At 40.9% G+C, this 21,300-nt stretch overlaps 2 long non-coding RNA genes across 2 annotated transcripts; one reads left to right on the forward strand and one right to left on the reverse strand.

Annotated features, from left to right (window-relative positions):
• Window positions 1-8,185: 8,185 nt before the first annotated feature.
• On the reverse strand, window positions 8,186-9,044 carry LOC113026441 (uncharacterized). Its single transcript, XR_013910212.1, has 3 exons — window positions 8,758-9,044; window positions 8,515-8,653; window positions 8,186-8,383 (listed from the first exon to the last, which is right to left on the reverse strand). It is a non-coding gene; the product is annotated as an uncharacterized LOC113026441 (long non-coding RNA).
• A 4,022-nt stretch (window positions 9,045-13,066) lies between these two features.
• On the forward strand, window positions 13,067-20,498 carry LOC145430149 (uncharacterized). The gene is made up of 2 exons (XR_013910570.1): window positions 13,067-13,454; window positions 13,584-20,498. It is a non-coding gene; the product is annotated as an uncharacterized LOC145430149 (long non-coding RNA).
• Window positions 20,499-21,300: the final 802 nt, after the last annotated feature.

A 21,300-nucleotide genomic window follows, 5' to 3' on the forward strand; every position in this document is an offset into this window, starting at 1 on the left:
ATTAATTGCTCCTTCCATAATTCCTCTTCTACACCACTGCAATCGGGAAATATAAAATATTTAGGTATTCATGTTTCTCCCAAGCTTGCAGATCTAACTAAATTAAACCATATCCCACTTTTAAACAAAGTAGAAAGTGATCTGGCTAGGTGGAAATGTCTACCCATATCACTTACGGGAAGGGTTGCCGCTATAAAAATGATGGTCTTACCAAAAATAAATGATTTATTCTCAATGATTCCAACTAAACCGCCACAAGATTGGTTCAGATCTCTAGATTCATACATGTCCAAATTCCTTTGGTAAAATAAACCCCCACGTATAAGCTTAAAAACACTACAAAAGACCAAGGATAATGGAGGATTAGAACTACCTAACTTTCAGCACTACTTCTTAGCCAACAGGCTTCAGTTTATCTCAGGATGGCTAAAACATATCCTCTTAGATGAACCTTGGCTAGATGTAGAACAAGCACTTTGCAATAATCTAGAGATTTCAGATCTACCATTTATCAGCTCAAACATCGAACGACATGAATGCTTCAAAAGCATCAGCATCAGCTCTTCTCTGACAGCATGGTGGGAGTTTCTAAAATTGTCGGAGTCTTCATCAATCCCATGCAAATGTACACCTATCTGGAACAACCCTGACATATTACAAAACAATAATATGATATACTTTTCAGATTGGAGTGGTAAAGGAATCAAATATTTAGAACATATACTAGAAGGAACAGAATTTATTTCATTTGACAGACTAGTTACACAATATGGGATCAACAAGAAAAGATTTTTAGAATATCAACAAATTAAATCCATAGTAAAAAAGGAAATTTAAACCGGGTCAAGTTGAACTACAAACACCACCAAGTGTGGTTCAATTTCTTACTCTTAAAACCCCCAAATTACTATCCAAAATATACAGAATGCTTTCTAAAACAGATGAATCAATATCACTTCCTATTGCAAAATGGGAAGCGGATTTATCAGTTAACTTCAAAACTTCAGGGCCCGTATCCCTAAAGAATCTTTGTGCAAAAAGTGGCTCCTAGCGGCCAAATTCTAAGAAATTCTCAGAGTCGTGACATTTTCTTAGAATTTCCCCTAAAAGTGACACGACAATCCCAGTTAATATAAAAGCTATTCCTCAAGATTCCTAGTGCTTAAAAGGGCTCCTAAGGCGAGATCTGCTAAGAGCAGGGAAGAGGACTTTTAGTGGCTTAGGAGTTCCCCTAAGCAGCTGCACAAAATGGCCAACAGAAGAGGCAGGAGAGATGTCCTGCAAACACTGGATGACAGGGAATTATTGAGACGCTACAGATTGGATCGTGCAGGAATCATGTTTGTGGTGGATCTCCTTAGAGATGCAATTACTTCACCAACTTGACGCCACAACGCTATTACACCGAAGACAAAAGTAATCACAACCCTGAGGTATTTGGCAACCGGGAAAATGCAACAATGCAGCAATGATGACTTGGGTCTGTCACAATCCTCCGTCAGCAGAGTCATCACCCAAACACTGACAGCTTTGTCACAACCTAATATTGTGACACAATTTGTTTCATTCCCGGTGGATGCCCGCACTTTACACACACATAAAAGGGCATTTATGGACATTGCAGAATTCCCTGGCGTTGTGGGTGTAATTGATGGAACACATGTGAGAATAATTGCGCCATCAGAGGACGAGGCTGTCTTTGTTAACAGGAGGAATTTCCACAGCATCAATGTGCAAATAGTGTTCAACGCGGCCTGTAAGATTTTGGACATTGTGGCTAAATGGCCAGGCTCCACACATGATGTGAGAATGCTCTCCAAGAGTGGCATCAGACAGCTTTTTGAGAGACGCTATGTGCCAGCTAATTGCCACTTGTTAGGGGACAGTGGCTACCCATGCAAACCATGGCTCCTTACACCTTACCTCCAGCCACGCCAAGGGCCCCAACTAAACTATAACAGGTAAGCCAAACAATATAAAAATCATGGAAATGAAATGCAAGCAATATGTTAGAGCATCCAAGTAGTGCAATATTTCCATCAAATAATTAAAGGTCTCTGTATTCTATTGTAGGGCCCACAAGAGCGGTGGTGGAGCTAGACTTGTAGTCAAGACCGCCTAATCCGAGACCAAGACAAGATCAAGACCAGAGGGTATCGAGACCAAGACAAGACCGAGACCAGAGGGTATCAAGACCAAGACCGAGACCGAGACCAGAGGGTATCGAGACCAAGACCGAGACCAAGACCAAGTCGAGACGAGACCAAGACCGAGACCAAGACCGGGACAAAAAGAGACTAACTTTTGTGTGCTTTTAAGGGCTGACATGATGGTACTGACTGGCCCCAAAGTCATCTGACAAAACAGCGATCACCTCCAACAACTGTAAAATATGAAATATGTAACTGGTTTCAGTTATACTTTATATATATATAAAATTGTAACATCAAACTGAAGATTATAAACTTGAAATTGCATCATGTCCTATTGTAGTAGTACTAGCCAAATTACACTATGATATCAACTTCCCTAAAATGGATAAGGCCTGTCAACACAAAGTGATATGCAGATGTTATTTAAAAGTCAATGGTCACATTTATTTAGTCAAACAACACCATTTTAAGTAAAATTCTGTAATCAAACAATATAAAGACATGTGCACACCTCACATGAATCAGATGCAAACTACAAATATTACATACCAATACAAATTGTGCATTAATAAGAATAAGAACAAGTGCTTAAAAGATTCTGGCATCTTGATGTCTTCAGTGGCATGAGATTACAACACACTGCCAATGAAATCAAGCCTGTTGTTCAGTAGGGCAGGAACAATAGAACACAGACATTATGAACAAATAACAAATATCTTATGAACAAATATATAATGAACAAACAGCATATTTTCAGAGAGGAGGGAGAGAAAACAGTTCACATTTTAAAACAGTGATTGATTGTGTAGCCAGATGGGCTACTCGCCTTCCGTTTTTTTTTCTTCTCTCATTCTCTCTCTCTCTCGCTCGCTCTACCACCCTCGCTCTCTTTCCACTGCACTCGCTCCTTGTATCAGGTGATTGGGTTAATTGGGAACCCACCTGCATATTGATTGCAGGGTGGCGCTAGCCTGTATAAAGCTAAGCCGATGTCTTGTTGGATTAATTCCTCCCGAGCTTCTGGTACGATACAGCAGTAAATGCTGGCGTACTGCGACGGACTGATCAGCAAGAGTCGATTATATGACAGCTACAGCGCAGCAGTCTGCCTAATTCTGCCATTGCGGAGAGAGGTGTTCGTGGTATCTCCACCAATGAGAGTATAGTGCCTCCGGTCCTGGGGGTTCACTGCTGTACTCACCTCTCCATGGTAAATTGTCCAACCTAAATTGGAAGAGTGGACTGCCTTCTCAGCTGCTGTTGTGAACTCCTTCTTGGTGGAGTCTGCTGTCTTGTCTTGTTTTGTCTTATCTTGTTTTTATTAAGTAGGCTTACCTTTTTTGGGTTCGCCTGGTGTTTTATTTTACCCTGGACTGTTGCTCGTACCCATACTTCTGTGATCGGGCTGAAGTGATTCTCTGCCCGAGTGTCGTGCTGGGACTCTAAATCGCCTGGGTGGCCGGTCTCAGCCGGTGGGGAGCCAGACCGGCCTACGCCTGAGAATAATTATTACCAGCACGAGTGGTAGTTTGACCCGTGGGGAATAAGCCTTTCCCGTGTGTGTGTGTGTGTGTGTGTGTGTGTGTGTGTGTGTGTGTGTGTGATTTCTTTTATTCAAGTTATTAAAGTGTGTTTTAGTCTTTTTATGATTTGTAGCGAGCCTGACGCTCATTGTCCTTTTATTCTTTTAACATACTTTTTCTGTGTTTTATTTCAGTGAAGGAGGACGAGCCAGTGGCCCTGGGACCTCAGGTGGTGGGTCGTTTTCACACTTTCTTTTGTACAGCACTGGGTGGTCTGCAGTGATTCTTGTGGTGTGATTTTCTTTTGGTTCCACGGCTGCTGGTAAGTCCAAGTTCCACGATTGTTTATTTTTACTGTAGGACACTGTCAATAATGACGCTACATCTTGACTTTTAATATTTTATTTATAAAATATTATTTATAATATTATAAATATTATATTATTTATAATATTTTATTCATTTCTATAAATAAAACTGTTTTAATATTGGAAGCCAACCTGCCTCAGTGTGCATCCTTGAATCTGTGCGGTCTTTTATTCCTTTTATTTATTTTTCTTAAATATATTTCCTGGGGGTGTGATTCCCCTAGGTGGCGTTGTCAAGTTTATTTATTTTGTTCATAACCCCGCCGACCACTTGGTCACAATTGCACTTCAAGAAAACTAAAGACTGCAACATCTTATAGCCTAGCCGTGCTCGGTGGGGTCTCATTAGAATGCCTCCTCTACTAAAAACCCTCTCAACTGGGGCAGAAGAGGCAGGGACAGAGAGGACCTTCAAGGCAACACTGTGTAGACTGGGGAAACGCTCTTTGTTTTTTGACCAAAAGGTGAGTGCATCACAGTCAGAGTCATTTATGCTGTCTAGGTACTTGCTTATTTGTGCATCAGTGCTCGAGTCCTGGCTTGTGCTGCGTTGCAACCTAAATGCCTTGTAGCGTGAAAGAAGACGTTGTTTTGGGGGTGGCGCTGAGTCACTATCTGATAATTCTGTGTCTTCTTCTGTTGGTGCTGCAGGTCCGTCTTCACCATTTTGGACATCTAAATCTACCCAGGTCAGTCCAAACTGGGGGTCGAGCATGGTGGCAAGGAAGTAGATCCGATGGCTAAACGGCTCTTCTGGATCCTTTTCGTCCATGCAAATCTGCCTGAAAATTCCAGAGAACCGTTTCTCTAAGGATCTTTTCAGTGCCCTGACTATAGTTACGGCCTGGGGCATTTGTGCTTCCATCTTTATAAGATGATTCTTCAAGTCCAGAACAGTGGGGGCCACCATGCTAATAGTCACCTGATGATCACCTTCTGTAAGGTCTGTTGCATCAGAAAAAGGCTCAAGCAAAGCACAAAGGTCTTTCAGCTGAGCCCACTCTCGGGTTGAAAACACTAAATTCTCTGTATTGCTGCACATTTCAGTGATGGCCCCGTGGTCAAGTGTGATCAGAGCCTTTAACTGTCTGTAGGTGCTATTCCAGCAGGTGTTGTTTCCTGCTGGGATGGACTTATTGGAGCCAAAGTGTGCCTCAAACAAGTCTTTGTGGTTACTACTGCTGTGCAGCAGGTTTGTAAACTTGCTGGCTTTGGCAATGGCTCTAGCTATTGCCTTTACCTCTTTCATCCCATCACTGATTACAAGTTGCAGCGAGTGGGCGAAGCAAGAAAGACGTTCACCCGTTGACCATGGATCAGAACCTTCTGCATCCTCCCACATTGTTTCATCATCGAGGTCATCACTGCTATCACCTTCAGGGTGCTCTACTTCTGGCATCCTGACTTTAAAGGCCCGTTTCATATTGGATGCATTATCCGTCAGAATGTAGCTTATTTTATGGCCAATGCCATACTCCTCAACTATTCTGTCAAATGCTGAGGCGATTCGTTCGCCGCAGTGCTTCCCTGTGAAACGCCTACAGTCAAGCAAAAATGATTGTAAACTGTAAGAGTCCTTGTTCTTGCAGGCAGCATGAGCAGTAACTCCCAGGAAAGTACGAAGCCTCCGGTCAGACCAGAGGTCTGTTGTTATTGCTACATTTGGCTGGACTTCCAGGGCTTTGATTATGTCACCCTTCAATTTAGTGACAAGGTGAGGTATTAGCTTCTCTGTCAAGGTGGTTCTAGACACAGGAGTGTATTTGCTATCCAAGACATTCAGGAAGTGTCTAAAATGTGGATTCTCAACGATAGACAGAGGGAGAGAGCATCCAACTATAAGGTCCTGGAGGATGGACTGGGTGATGGCCTGTTGCCTGGGTGAATTTGGGGAAAATAAGTGGATGCTTGGAGCAAACAATGATAATTGAGGCTGTGTGTGGGATTGACCGCTATCACTGATGTTGCAGATCCTGCTTTGTACTCCAAGTACCTACAAAACAGGGAAATAGGAATCTGTAAAACATTGAAAACAGTGATATGGAAGTTTCTATTCAAACACAAAAACTACTGTATCTTACAAGCACAGTAATTTTAAACCTATCAATGAGGGCAGACTTTTGCATACAAAATAACCTAATCTAATCCAGTGTGACACATATAGATCATTAGGCACAACTAGTAATGATGAAAATACTGGAGTGTTCAGGGTTGCAAGACCTTAAATAAAAAGAACAGAAAAACAGTTGAATGGAATCTACAAAAGACAAAATGTCTGTGCATTAACTTTGCAGGTTGCATTAAGCCTCCTCCTGCCAGTCAGCTATCAGACACAGTTGTATTGACAAGAAATGAACTACTCAATAAAGTCTGAACTTACACCAATACAAAATAACTGTGTCTAATAATGCTAAAATAGCCCCTACACACTGGACTGGTTTAGTAGGGCAACATAGTAGAAAACACCTAAGAAAGTCATAATCAAAGGTCCTTAAGTTCGATTTAAGAACCTTAGGACTCAGTTTTGCGATCCGTGCTATCTGGACCAGAGCCATAGACCGCTCTGATCTGGGCTTCACTGTCAAGAACGCCGGTGTTAGCCGAGCAATGTTATAGGGACACTCTTGAAACGCCCGTCCTTACTTACGAGTCAGCAACCACATAAATATGCCCATTAAAGTCGACAACAAACCACACCATACCAGCCCTTAAAGTGCTCACTGAAATGGTTTCGATATATTTCTGCTCAATGAATTCACCTAAATACCTAAAGTTAGTGAAAATTGTTTAAGTAGCTGATAGCCACTGCTAGCGCTAGCTACCTGTACATAGCATGTAACGTAACGTTAAGTTAAAGTTAAGTCTGCAGGGACGGTTGCAAAAAAACTGTCCCTACATAATTTATAATGTTTGAAGAACACATTATAAATAACAATATTACATAAACATGACCTGGTCATCTGAGGTTGGAAAGGTAGTTAGAAGAGTTTGAAGATGGATAGATGGCTGCTGGCTAGCTTACCTTTGAGGGTGTTTGCGCTCCAGGTGCCTGGTGAAGGTTGAGGTAGTCCCGGCTGTCTCGGTCAAGGAGACTTTGCAAAACCTGCATTTTGCCGAATGCTTCTTTTTTGCATTTACCAAAAACTGTGTTCTATGAACGCAAACTTTATGACAGACGAAGTCGCTGACATTTCTGTAACTTACTGACCGGGCATACTGCTCAATCTAACGGGTTGCATTTAATTGTGTTTGAAGGGCGCGAAAGGCGAAATAATAAAATGCCACAATGTGGAGGGATTTGAGCATGGCTGAGCCACTGTGTGTCGCTGTGTGACAGCTGAGCAGCGAAAGGAAATTAATTGAGGAGCCGGCTCTCGCTCAATGGGAGTCGACTATTCTGGTTCACTACAAAGCACTCTCTAAGCGCGGCTCTCAGAGCTAAAGCTTTTGCGAATGATACATTATCGAACGTTACGCTGTGTGTCATGGATACTGTTGACTCCAAATCTCCCGACCACTATGTTGACCTGAGACAACAAGACCCAGACAGCGAGACCAAGACAAGACCGAGACCAAAGTACGTCGAGACCAAGACAAGACCAAGACAAAAGTACGTCGAGACCAAGACGAGACCAAGACCACGTAAAAGTGGTCTCGAGACCGGTCTCGAGACCAAGACCGGTCTCGAGACATCCAACTCTAGGTGGAGCGTGGCATAGGCCAGCTTAAGAGGCGCTTTCATGTTCTCCACGGAGAGGTGCGGCTGAGGCCTGAAAAAGTCAGCAAAGTCATCATAGCCAGTGCAATGTTACACAATATTTGCAAGGTTAGACAGATTGCAGAACCTCTGGAGGATGAGGATGAGGATGAAGACAACGATGAGGATGGTGGTGAAGAAGATATTTACATTCCACAGGGGAACCTAGCCCAGAGTGGACTGCCTTACAGGGCAAACTTCTCAAATTTACATTTCAGGCAAGCTGTAGCCCCATGTCTCTTGAGAACTTGTGATGGTATTAAGAACTACTACAGTTTTACTGCACATCACCTGCAATTGTTAAATGCAAGACACAGAACACAATCTGTAAATGGTTTATTTTTTAGGTGTTCAATTTTAAGGCGGTAGTACTCCTCCTGAAGGGAAAGGACTTTTTTTTGTTGTTCAAAGACATAAATTGTGAGTTGCAATCTGCTCTCCTGCAGGGATGCTGACAGAGCAGGTGCTGCGGATGGGAATGGTGTTTGATCCGCCGGGCTATCCTGAGTAGCAGCTGCAGATGGTTCAGGCGGCAATCTCATCGGCAAACTTGATGGGCCCGGTTCTTGTGATGGCTCCATGCTACAGAAATACATAGGCCTAGTTTAATTATTGTTTTGATTAAATTAATTTAATACAATGAGCATGGATAACACATGAAATGGCTTCTGCAATGAATAAACACTGTAGATATGAACAACCCTGTGTCCTACCTTTGCTGCACTTCAAGGGCCTGCATCATTGATGTGTCAATGCCTGTTGGCAGCCCGGTGACACTGACCTCAGAGTCTCCCAGGACTTGAAAGACAGTGTCGGCCACCTGGGACAGCCGCTTTGCAGGTGGTCCACCCCCTAGAAAGAAACAGTCAATGAACACAGTACTTAGGCATGTAAATTAACTTTGCCAGCAGGAGCAAGTTGCCAGATTATGTGGTAGGCTATAATATTTTTCTCACCTGTGAGTGAGGATTCCCGCTTGTGTGCTGCAATCTCATCTTTTGCCTTGGACTGCAGCACATACCACCTTTTCTCACAATCGTCGCCTGTCCGCACCACCAGTGGAAAAGAGGCATTGATTGTTTGGGATATTGTGTCCCAGGCGCGCCTCTTGCCTTGGCTAGTGACAGTTGGGCCAAATTTTCCTCGTAACATACCTTTATGTTCGTTCACCAACTGGGCCAGCAACAAACCTTGCTCCTCAGTCCAGTTCGGCTTGCGAGTCCTTTTTTTCTCCATTTTCTGTGTTTGTAATATATTTGTTAACAAGCCTTTATAAATAGACCAGCCAGCAATCACAGACATTGATAAAAGCTGAGCCGTGTTACCCTCGTTAAGACCACACTGGACTTGTAACGTTGTGATTTCTACTTCATTAAGGACAGCCCCTTGAGATAGGCCATCTTGTTTTCAATGGGGTCCATATGGGAGTGAAAGTACAAAATATGCCAGCTAGGATATTAATATGAGACACGAATCATTATTTGAATAGGGTGTAATGAGTTTAAATTTTCACATATTTTAGATTCTAATGTTAGGCTATAACCCCTACAGCTTACTATTCATTTTCCAGATATTTTCTTGAATGTGAAATATTATTTACAATTACAGTCAGCATAAGATTAGAGTGTATAATTATGTTTATTGATTTGAGGGTACATCCTTTGTGTTATGTGTAGGCTGTGTGCAGACAGGAATCGTGGACCCAAAAGTGCAGACACTCGGAGGCACAAAGTAAACTTCAAAAAACAGCTTTAATGCTGAACTAAAAAGATACCAGAACTGAGACTTTCAACATAAACTCAGGCAAACAGACAAAACACACAGCAAAATAAACAGTAGATTGCAACACAGAAACAGAGAAACACAGGGCTTAAATACACAGAGGGAGCAATCAGGGAATGGGTAACAGGAGGGAAACACAGCTGGGGCAAATCAGGCCTAACGAGACAAGGGGAAGCGAAACCAGATACATTAACATCAGACAAGGACCTTCAAAATAAAACAGGAACCATGACACAGACTGAACTAAATGGAACTAAAAACCATTTTACAAAAGGCTTAAATGGAAGTCATCTCAATTTCTTTACTGGTGAGTTTTATTTTGAGACTTTGTCACTTGATGCAGAAATCCTGTCAGTAAATAATTAAGAATTAAAAAGCTTCACATTTCAATAAAGGTCTCTCTATTTTACTGTACTTTACAAATTTCTGATTAATTATAAATTGGAGGAACTGGATGTCATCAACTGGTGACATAGATTTTTTTCATACCACGAGTGGGTAAAAGGCCAGAGTGGTGAGTTATCCTAGAAACCTAGAAATGTCCCTGGGCCAGACATTTGAAGCAGCCTGTAGGCAACAAGTAATTATAAACTTCAAACCCATATGAAGGAACTAATGAAAAAAGTCATATTTATTCATTGCTTCACTTTTAAACTTGATCACATCTGAAAGCACACACAAGAATAAGTGCATAAAAATAACTGAACCGAATCTGAAGTTGCAGTAATAGTTTAAAAACATCAAAGTCATGACTGAGTTTATTGGAAGTGACTCTGACCAAGGAGAAATGAAGACATTTCAGCAGTTCAGAATATCTTGAGCAACAATTAGGTGATTACTAAAGTCATTATGTTTCACCATCTCAGGAACACAAAGTCAAAATGACAATAAAGGTTGTTTCTCAAACTGTAACTGGCATGGCTGTTAGTAGAAGAGGTTTAGTGACTGGCAGTGCTTTCTTTATACGTTAATATTTAGATGGGTAACAGTTTGATGTATTCTTAGTGTCTTGCTTTATTTTGTAGTGATGGATCAAACTATTGTGGGTCAGGTTTTCACGGCCGTTCTGTCCCCCCCCCCCCCCCCCTTCCCACCCAGCCCTCAAAAGCTTTAAAAGCCACAGCTGGTAGTGGCTCTGTTGTTTTTGTTCACACCTCTCTCCTCTCCACATTGCAGCTGAGCTGAGAACAGTTTGAAATATGCATCCTCAAGTTTGCCCGACTGAAGCCGTGCCATTGCAGGGTGTGAATTATGGTGGATACCCTGGTCAGCCTGGAGTGGTCCAGCACACTGCTGTGAACATCACCACAGGGCAACCAGTCATCACAGAGGCCCCCAAAGACTATATTATCTGGTCGCTCTGCTGCTTTGTCTACTCAAATCCTTTTTGCCTTGGACTTGCAGCTCTCATTTATTCCATCAAGGTGAGTTTATTGTGACACATTTTAATTTCTTAGAAATAGCTTTTTTATGTGTTTGCTCTACGTGATAAGAGAAGATAAAGGTATCCAACATTTTGGGAAATGGATTTGATACAGAAGCCAGAAAATTAAAGGTAACCAAGAATAAAAGAATATATAAACAAAAACAAATATATATGTTTTCAATAAAATTACATGCAATATGATAAAAATGTTAAAAACGGAAAAGAAAGGAGTTCAATTAAATGAAATAAGAGTATCAATACATTTTTATTTTGTATACATAATGTGAAACAAAAAAAATTTAGATAAAATTTAATAGAACATTATGTAAAACATTGAAAATGATACAGGACATAACACAGGAAGATAAAATGAATGAAGTGAGATTGAGATGGAAAAATTATAATACAATGCAGTAAAAGAACAACAAAAGGAGTGTAATATTCTGGCTTCAAAAAATTAACCAGCTCAACTGAAATAAAGGAAAACTGAAATTAAACTTTTACTTAAATTTTACTGAAATTAAAGTCTTACTAAAAGTAGTGAACGCAATACAGAAAATATCAGACTGAGACAATAAAGGACTAAATAAACTATAAACACAAAACTGATTTATGGTAACTTCAAACTATATAAGTTACCCTCTTTTACATTTTGAAAATTAAAAAAAAAAATCAGTGCTCACAAACAAGAATCTTGTTATTTTCAGGGACTATTAGAGGATTTATTAGAGGACAAAAAAGTTGAATTCTATTCTATTTTATTCTATTCTATTATACATGACATCTGATGTTTTGAGTTGTGAAAATGTGCTTGAATCCCTTTTTCAAAGTTGAGAAAAGTATATTTTCATCCTTGCAGGCCAGAGACAGGAAGGTGGTTGGAGATGTGGATGGTGCACGGCATTATGGCTCCACTGCTCGCAGTCTCAACATTGTTGCCACAATCATAGCTGCCATTGGGTTCTTCATTTTTATTATTATAATCAGTGTTATTACGACTCAAACAGCTTCCTATTACAGGTACAGGTACAACTATAACAATTAATTACTTTATAATCATTTTATAGATTATACAGTTTCCTCCTGCTGTCATGAGGTCACATTTGTGTTTTCCTGCTTAGAATAAATTTTACAACCTTCTAGAACCTTTTAATCACATCATCTGGAAAAGAAGACATTTGACAGAAATCTTAAATGGAAGTCTTCTCTATTTCTTTACTGATAAGTTTTATTTTCATACTTTGTTACTTGATAACAATATCCTGTCAGCAAATCATTGAGAATTGAAAAGCTTCATATTTCAATAAAGGTCCCTCTATATTACTGTTTTACATGTTTGTTTGTTTGTTTTGTCTTTTTTTCCCCAACAAGTTTTATATACCAAGAGTGGGCAAAGAGACCAAGTTGTGTGTATTCCGTGTCAGAGAATGAACTGACAATGTTTCATTCATGTGCAGCTACGACTGCCACTTTGATAAGGGGAATGATGTACGTTAACGTCCCAAACTTTGCAGCTCCTGGTACGTCTTAAATGGAAGTCATCTCAATTTCTTTACTGGTGAGTTTTATTTTGAGACTTTGTCACTTGATGCAGAAATCCTGTCAGTAAATAATTAAGAATTAAAAAGCTTCACATTTCAATAAAGGTCTCTCTATTTTACTGTACTTTACAAATTTCTGATTAATTATAAATTGGAGGAACTGGATGTCATCAACTGGTGACATAGATTTTTTTCATACCACGAGTGGGTAAAAGGCCAGAGTGGTGAGTTATCCTAGAAACCTAGAAATGTCCCTGGGCCAGACATTTGAAGCAGCCTGTAGGCAACAAGTAATTATAAACTTCAAACCCATATGAAGGAACTAATGAAAAAAGTCATATTTATTCATTGCTTCACTTTTAAACTTGATCACATCTGAAAGCACACACAAGAATAAGTGCATAAAAATAACTGAACCGAATCTGAAGTTGCAGTAATAGTTTAAAAACATCAAAGTCATGACTGAGTTTATTGGAACTGACTCTGACCAAGGAGTTCAGACTCAAGTTCTGAAGAAAATATAATCTGATCAAACATTATTCAGCTTTAAATATTGTTCAGCTTTAAAGTTACTGGGCAACTGTGTAATAAAAATATGCTCACGACTTTGGCCTTGAGAGCGATAAGAAGCGATCGCCTCATTCTGCAGGTGCAAGATATCTGCAAGCGAAGAGACTAGAACACCCAAGGCCGCTTTCCTTTTATGGAGTTGTTTTTCTGCTAATGCAGCACTGTCCTCACAACCCCCTCCTGTAAGTTTTAGAGAATATATACCCATCCTCACAGCAAATATTTGGAATCTCCTGATGTGAGCTGTTTGAGAGGTTGTCTCTGTCTCAATAAAAGTTCACTGATTCCCCCATCTGCAGCAGGTGTCCGGTTGTCTTCATTCTCCGCCAGCCTGGTTAAGTCAATTCCTCCTTAACATCTAAAAGAACCTATTTAATGAAGGAAGACGGGTTCACTTTGTGTTTAATATTATTCTATTGCTGTTGTTGTTTTTTTTATATCCTTCAATTGGCGTCACGAACAGGATCCGCTCCAGGCCAAACTGGAACGGGTGGGAGGACATCGGCCGTGGTCTGAGTGAACGGAGTTTGGACAAAAGCTGTGTGCACACAAAAACAAGGTAAGCAGACCTTTTATTTCTGCTATATTGAACATTATAAAAATACTTAGTGTCCAAACTCCTAGTAATTCATAACCAAAATTGTCTGGCTTACTTAAGGCTTGCTGAGAATCAGACAAGTGAATAAGAGATAAGTGAATAAGAAATAAGTGAATAAGTGAATAAAGATAAGAGTGAACTGAGGTCTGACCACGGTTGCGGCCGACGGGTCGCTCTCCGGTGTCGGATAAATACCTCAGCAGGTCTGGGACCTTGAAAGGGTTTATTAGTAACGCCTTTCTAAACAAATTAAAAGGTTAAAGGCCTTGAGAATATTTTTTAGTAATATTCTCTAAACTACAGAAGGGTTAGGAAGGCCCAGAGGACTTTATTAGAAAAGATCCTCTAAAACTTAAAAAAGAGAAGTACTGGTTGGAGTCCAAAAGGAGAGGTCCCTTTGATCAATAGGAGAAAACGGATCTCTTCTTAAAACCCCGATGATTTTAGTGTTTTAAATGTTTTGATGTTCTGTTTGATATTGGACACACATAAATACACGCTGAATGCTTGCTGTGGAACACTGGGCAGGACAGTTTGGTTCTCCGTGTTCACAGATTACACAATTAAAGGAACTAGGTTCCTCTTTTGGTTAAAATAATACACCACACATAGAATTTTTTTTACACATTTATTACATACATAAGGAGGGTAATGAGTGACTGCAGGTAATGTATGAAGTGTGAATGAGACGTGTGAACAAGGTGACAACCAACTAGCACCCCTATCAGGAAGCTCTAGGCAAGGTTACCCGCCAGACTCCGGTTTGGTAGAAGCTTGGTAACACCTGAAGGGATATTTCAGTGCTGACTCACCTTTAAAGCAGCGCCCCAGCTGTTAGTGCCTAACATAGGCAGAAACCCAGCTGGCCCAAATTCTCCTTTAAAATCAATAAATAGAACATAAATTACCGGTGTGTGTAAATAAGTTGTATAAATCTGTTAGATCTGAAACTCCTGCTAAAAAACTTCCTCTCTACAACTCTTTTCTCTTCTCTCCCTCTTTCTCTCAGTTGGGATTCTGTGTGTGTATGTGTGCTGGAGAAATAAAAAAAAAGGAAAAGGGTCTCTCTCTGTCTCTGTGAGAGGAAAAAGGTGGGGGCCGAGTGAGCCCGCGGGGCCGAGCGGGTCCGCGGGAGCGAGCGTGTATGCTGTATGAGGAAGAAGGGAGTGAGAGGGAGCGAGTGAAAAGAGTAATCGAGTATTTGGTGATTTTTTATTATTTCAGAGGCACTGGGTAAGAGTTTTGACTTTAGCTGTGAGAGTTGTGAAAAGAGCAGGTTTTTCTTTTGTTGTAGACTGTGAGTAATCGGTGTTTTTCTGCCTATTGTGCTGCGTGGAAGACACAGAAGTGTAGAAATGTTTGTGGTTTATCTTTGTTTGACGTTTTATATAGAGTTGGTTGATTCAGGGTGATTTCTCCCGTTTAAGGGAGGAGTTGCATTGTGGTTATGTTAAAGCTTTGCTGTAGGGGTATGTGTGTGATTTTGTGCTGGCTTCGCATGTTTAAATGGATGCATAGAAGTTTGTCAGTGAGAAATTGTTATGGTGGGGTTTTAAAGTTAGTAAAGAGTCAAACAACGCCCACTGTTTTAAAAAGGCCCAAAACATCATAAAAGACACCTCACATCCTGGCCACTCCCTGTTCGAACTGTTGCCCTAAGGCAGACGGTACAGGGCAATCAGAGCAAGGACTAATAGACTCAAACACAGCTGTTATCCAACTGCAATAACACATCTGAATACTACAAAAATGTCCACCATGCCACTCTTGTGTTAATCTATGCACGGTCTGAAGCATGACGGTGGGAATACTTAGTATTTTAAGTATTCTATCTATTTTATTGATTGAATTTTATTGTTTTTTTATATTTGATATTACTAGGGATGATGCAATGATCAGGGACCATTCTTAATGTCGTCGGTCTCATGACAATGACAATAAAGTTTTTGATTTTGATTCTGATTCTGAAATACACCCTCCTCAAGAGTTCAATGATTTAGGCAGTTATGTTTATACAAATACTAAATGTATGTTTAGTGTCTTCATACAGGTGTTTTTTCTTAACCTGGAAGCCTGAGTACGGCAGCAGAAGACAGGCCAAGCTTTGGCTAAAATTCACGGCTGGACACCAGAGTTGTCCTCACCCCTCCCGGTAAAACAAAAAAGAGAGAATGTAGTTTGAGGCAGGTTTTTCTCGCTGACCTGCTCTGGGTGCTGTGTCCCTGAATCTCACCAGGGTTAACCTCTGGCGGAAGACATGGAGAAAAGGAAAAGATGTTCCTGGTAAATCACTGAAACAAATAAAACCACACACAACCAGAGAAAGATATGAGAAGGGTGAGGAACAGACACATGTGCGTGTTAGAGAAATGCCTCGTTTGAGAAAAAGTTAAAGTAACCCATATACAGACGCACCCATACATGCAATGAAGAAACAGCTTACATACATGTGCACGTACATGCAAGGTTAAAGTAGCGACACTTAACATACACCTGTTTTTAAATGATATAGTTCATACATTACTGACAATTAAACGCTTTGGGTTGCAGGACAACAACGTAACGTCAAAAGACAAAGACACTGGTCTGAGGATTAAGTGAGGACACGACAAATTTAGTGGTTAAAAGGGTCGACTTGGGACATGTTTTTGTTGATTGTTTAAGACAAATGACTACTGAATGATAGGAAATTCCTTTTTAGGTTTCTAAACAGGATCTTAAGAATTTTAACACGTACCTGTGTTGTCCTGTCAACTTGAGGGGTTATGAGTTGATTATATGGAGAAAAAAAAAAAAAAAAAAAAAAAAAAAAAAAAGGGGGAGACGAGATCTCGTTGTTTCTCCCCTCTCGGGATAACACAGCCAACACAGCACAGCCAACACAACATCATTTTCCTGTTCGCCTGTTTTGTTTTGTTTTTGTTTTTTCTGAGAGCCGAAGCTGACCTGGACTCCTACCCTCCCCTCTACCATCGTTGCCCTCTCCGCGACCATCTTTGACCCTTTGACCCCTGAAGGCCACAGCAGCTGGACTCACAACAACAACTTGAGGATGTCAACAGTGCTGCAAAAGAGTGATCTCATGCAGCAGAGACGGAGAGCACTAAACCTAAAGCCCGTTTCACTACACGGGGGAAATTCCCAGGCTGCGTCAGCTGACAGAGCTGTGACGAGACGCGCATTAAGCCCGGAGGAAAAGGGACGGTGAGCAGAAGGATGCTGACCTCTGAGAAGAGCCGAACAGCAGAGCTGCAGAAGGCCGTGGAGCAAAGTAAGGAAGATGCAGGCAGCTGCAACAACGGATGAAAACAGACCCAAAGAGGAGGGGAGGACCCTAGGCCATGCGTCAGGCCGCTGGTTTACCTAAACTACAGAACAGGAAGGTGATGAACACAAACATATACCAACACACGAACACACACTTCTGCATGCGCCTACTTAGAATGAAGGGAAACACACACATGAACACTTATGCACTTGTTGAGGGAGTAAAAACTGATACATACCCATGCACTAAAATCAAAATGTTGATTTAATTTACTAAGAAGTGACACACAATGCTCTAGCTGCTGCAATGAAGAATGCTTTACTGACAAAGGCTCAATGCTGCACACAACAAAGTCAAATACAGAATTTGCTATAATAATAAGCCCAGAGGGCATTTGTGTGGTCTGGGGAGCAGAGTCCGGAGCGGTTTGGTTATGAAAATGATGCCCGTGCGAGATATCTGGGGCTTAAGGCCTCGACTTAATTGTTTACTCTACACTAAAAAGAAAAGAAAACACTCTGAGCAGTGGTGCAGAGTGAAAACGAGGAATTAACAGTGTGAGTTTTATTTCAGAGCGCCACGTCATTGTGATGGAGATTTAATAAAGGAGGAACACACGGACAAAGAAGAAGAGAAGGGGGGGCAGCACTTGAACGCGATTGCCTGAGGCATTAAAGTTCTGTACTAAATTCTGGTTTCCAGTGTGAGAAAAGTCACGCAGTGCCAGTAGTAGAGCTAGGTTGAGTGATGATTCTAAATTACTGTAAGTAAATCATCGTACACCGTTCAAGTTTCATGATAACGGGGATCTAGACTTTGTTGAACCCTAGGCAATTTGAACAGGTAAAAGTCGAGTGACCAAGTAGCAGTTGAATAAAAGTCATTGAATAAGTGTTGAAATAAACTGGCAGAATTAAGAGAATTAAAACATTTCAAGAGCTCAACTTACTTAATGGTTCAATTTTGTTTCACGAACGCAAAACATATAGGTTTATGAATATGAAAAGGTTGAGGTGGTGTTGATTTGACTCTGTGTAGGTTTAGGTTGGTATTTTTATTGATGGGAAGAATATTCAGTGACAAGTCCTAAGACCCGGGCGTCTGCATTTTGTTTTTGTTATTTTTCATTTTATTTTGTTTTATATTTACTGATTTTTGTTTGTGAATCTTTTCTTTAAGCAGATCTGCACATCGGAAATTACAAGCATTACACGTCGGCGAGAAAATTGTTGTAAGTGAGTTTCTCCGCATTGAAATGGGTTCTGGAGGAAACACTTGTGGGGACAATTAGAAACGAGAGTCCCTGTTTAAAAAAGGATTCAGCGAGGTAATCCAAACTCAAGTTCTTGTTTCTTTTTGAGATGACGTCATTTTGCTGAGTGTGGAAACTAGATGCGACGACAGGTTTCACTATCAGCAAAGAACGGATGAATGGATGAAAGACTGGGAATAAAAACAAACGGACTGACTGGTAAAAGATGACAAGACTTGACCATGACTCAAGGTTAACCACCTCCACCTAGATAGGATAAAAGGGTGGATGAATTTATGTGGGTTTCTTTTACAGGAGTAGAAGGATGACAAAATATTCGAGGATGAGTGAACCTGTAAATGCCATTTTTGTGTCTTGTGTTGCTTACAGAGGTAACTGCGCAGCGTTACCATTTACATTTTCTTCCCTACAGGGTTACAGTTTTAATGTTTTTCTATTACAGGATTTCTGGGCGGATGTGTGAAGAAACGGTGTTTATGGGTTAGGAGTTGGGGATGCTATTACACTGTATTTACAGGAAATGTTTTATAGCACCTATGGAATGAGGATGCCTGACTACGGTCAATGTGCTGCTAATGTTTGCTTTGCTTTGGTGAGAGGGGTGCAGTAGAAAACAGACAAGTGACATGAAAACAAGTAATAATAACAAATAACAAATTTGGGGACAGTTTGACCTAGAGCCCACTAACTGGCCATTAGGGGCTCTCTCGCTCTCTCTCTCGCTCTCTCTCTCTCTCCCTCTCTCTCTCTCTCTCTCTCTCTCTCTCTCTCTCTCTCAGGTTGTTGCTCTTTAACTCCTAGAACACGCCCTTGGCGAGGTGGGGGGAACTGGACCACCTTTCTGTGCCCCAGCATCCTCTATTAGACGACATCCAAGCTAAGTAAACATGTCTTGGCCCTTTCCCCCTGAAATGACAGGCAGGCAAAGATGTTGCGTCTTTGTTTGCTTCCTGGCCCTGGGTCTCATTCCCATTGGCATAATCCTGATCTGTGAAGGGCCCCCGACACTTCTGACACCTTCAAGTTCAAAAGCTTCGCCCCCTTCTGACAGTCCCAATCTGACAAATGTAGCCCCTAGGGTCTTGCCCACCACTTCCTCTCCAGTTTTGCCCACGCCCGATCCATTTAGAAAGAAACGAGACACGGTTACCTCCTCGCCAACGGATGATGAAAACTCTGATCATGAGGGCGACGAACATTATCGTCTTTCTCTTGTTTAAATGCTTCTAGAATGGTTGTTTCTCTGTGGTGTTTTGTATTAGGCTTGTTATTGATTGTTTCCCTCACCCACTTCCTCTTGAAGGATATATCTGGTTGAATTGTGTCTGGTCGGGTTGTGAGGGTTAAGCGATGTTCTCAGGGTCTCCGGACTTAAGCCTGAGCGAATGTGTACTCCCACCACTGGATATGAATTGTTTTATTCCACACCCCTTCCTCACGTTTTACCATATTCACTTTTGAATGTCCTTAGCAGTTACCGTTCTGAGTTTATTTTACGGTTGATTTATTCTTTCACATTTTCACGTTTATATCTCTCATTATTATAGTATACTCTGTACTCTCCACATTTTTATCATTACTTATGCTTTTTGGTTGCTGAGTTACAGGAACTGTTAATTTTGTGTCACTACCCTGGTTGCACTAACTCGTTGTATCCGTGTGTGCAGGACAGCTGTTACTGCTTTCATCGGGAACCGAGACTGCTTGCAGCCGACCCCTGGGCAGGGTGGTGCCTGGACTCTTTTCTCCTCATCTGCAATGACAGATAAAGACAAATGATAAGACCCGAGGAGTTTTTCGAGCCAGGCTTCGACACGTCTCTGTGTTCCTTTGAATGTTACTTATGTTTGTGTGTTGACCCATTTAAGATGGGTCAAAAGGGGGATTTGAAGAAAATATAATCTGATCAAACATTATTCAGCTTTAAATATTGTTCAGCTTTAAAGTTACTGGGCAACTGTGTAATAAAAATATGCTCACGACTTTGGCCTTGAGAGCGATAAGAAGCGATCGCCTCATTCTGCAGGTGCAAGATATCTGCAAGCGAAGAGACTAGAACACCCAAGGCCGCTTTCCTTTTATGGAGTTGTTTTTCTGCTAATGCAGCACTGTCCTCACAACCCCCTCCTGTAAGTTTTAGAGAATATATACCCATCCTCACAGCAAATATTTGGAATCTCCTGATGTGAGCTGTTTGAGAGGTTGTCTCTGTCTCAATAAAAGTTCACTGATTCCCCCATCTGCAGCAGGTGTCCGGTTGTCTTCATTCTCCGCCAGCCTGGTTAAGTCAATTCCTCCTTAACATCTAAAAGAACCTATTTAATGAAGGAAGACGGGTTCACTTTGTGTTTAATATTATTCTATTGCTGTTGTTGTTTTTTTTATATCCTTCAGTTCAGAATATCTTGAGCAACAATTAGGTGATTACTAAAGTCATTATGTTTCACCATCTCAGGAACACAAAGTCAAAATGAAGTAGCAGTAATAGTTAAAAAAAAACAACAACAAAAAAACCCAATAAATTTTGCTCAAATCGGACATCTGAATGTGCACAACGTTAATGATTCAATCATACCAAAGCCATCATTGCAGAAACTCATTACATTATACCCTGATGGAACATAATTTTACCTGTAAGTCAGGCATGGCCTGATACACATCCAGTAATGTTAATATTTAGGCTACAGTTACCCTGTTTACATTAGTCGGAAAAGTTATTTATCCATTTTTTGTTCTGTGCATTGAATGGGAGCTGATTTTTATTGAGTTCATGTGAGAAAAGCCTGAATCACAACTGTATGTTGATTCAAACATAATGAGCATGACTGCAAGTTTGATAAGGGGAATGATGTATGTTTGCATCATTCCCAAACTTTGGCTACATATGACTGCATGTTAGCAAGTTTGATTAGGTTGTGAACTTTCTCTCCCTCACCTTCATTGGCTTTGCAAATCCATCTCATTGACCACAAACACTCTTTTTTCAGATGGTTGAATATATCGCTACAATGTAGCTGCCATCACCAGTGTGTGAATGTGTG

This window comes from Astatotilapia calliptera, chromosome 7, assembly GCF_964374335.1.
Source record: "Astatotilapia calliptera chromosome 7, fAstCal68.1, whole genome shotgun sequence".
Lineage (NCBI taxonomy): Eukaryota > Metazoa > Chordata > Actinopteri > Cichliformes > Cichlidae > Astatotilapia > Astatotilapia calliptera.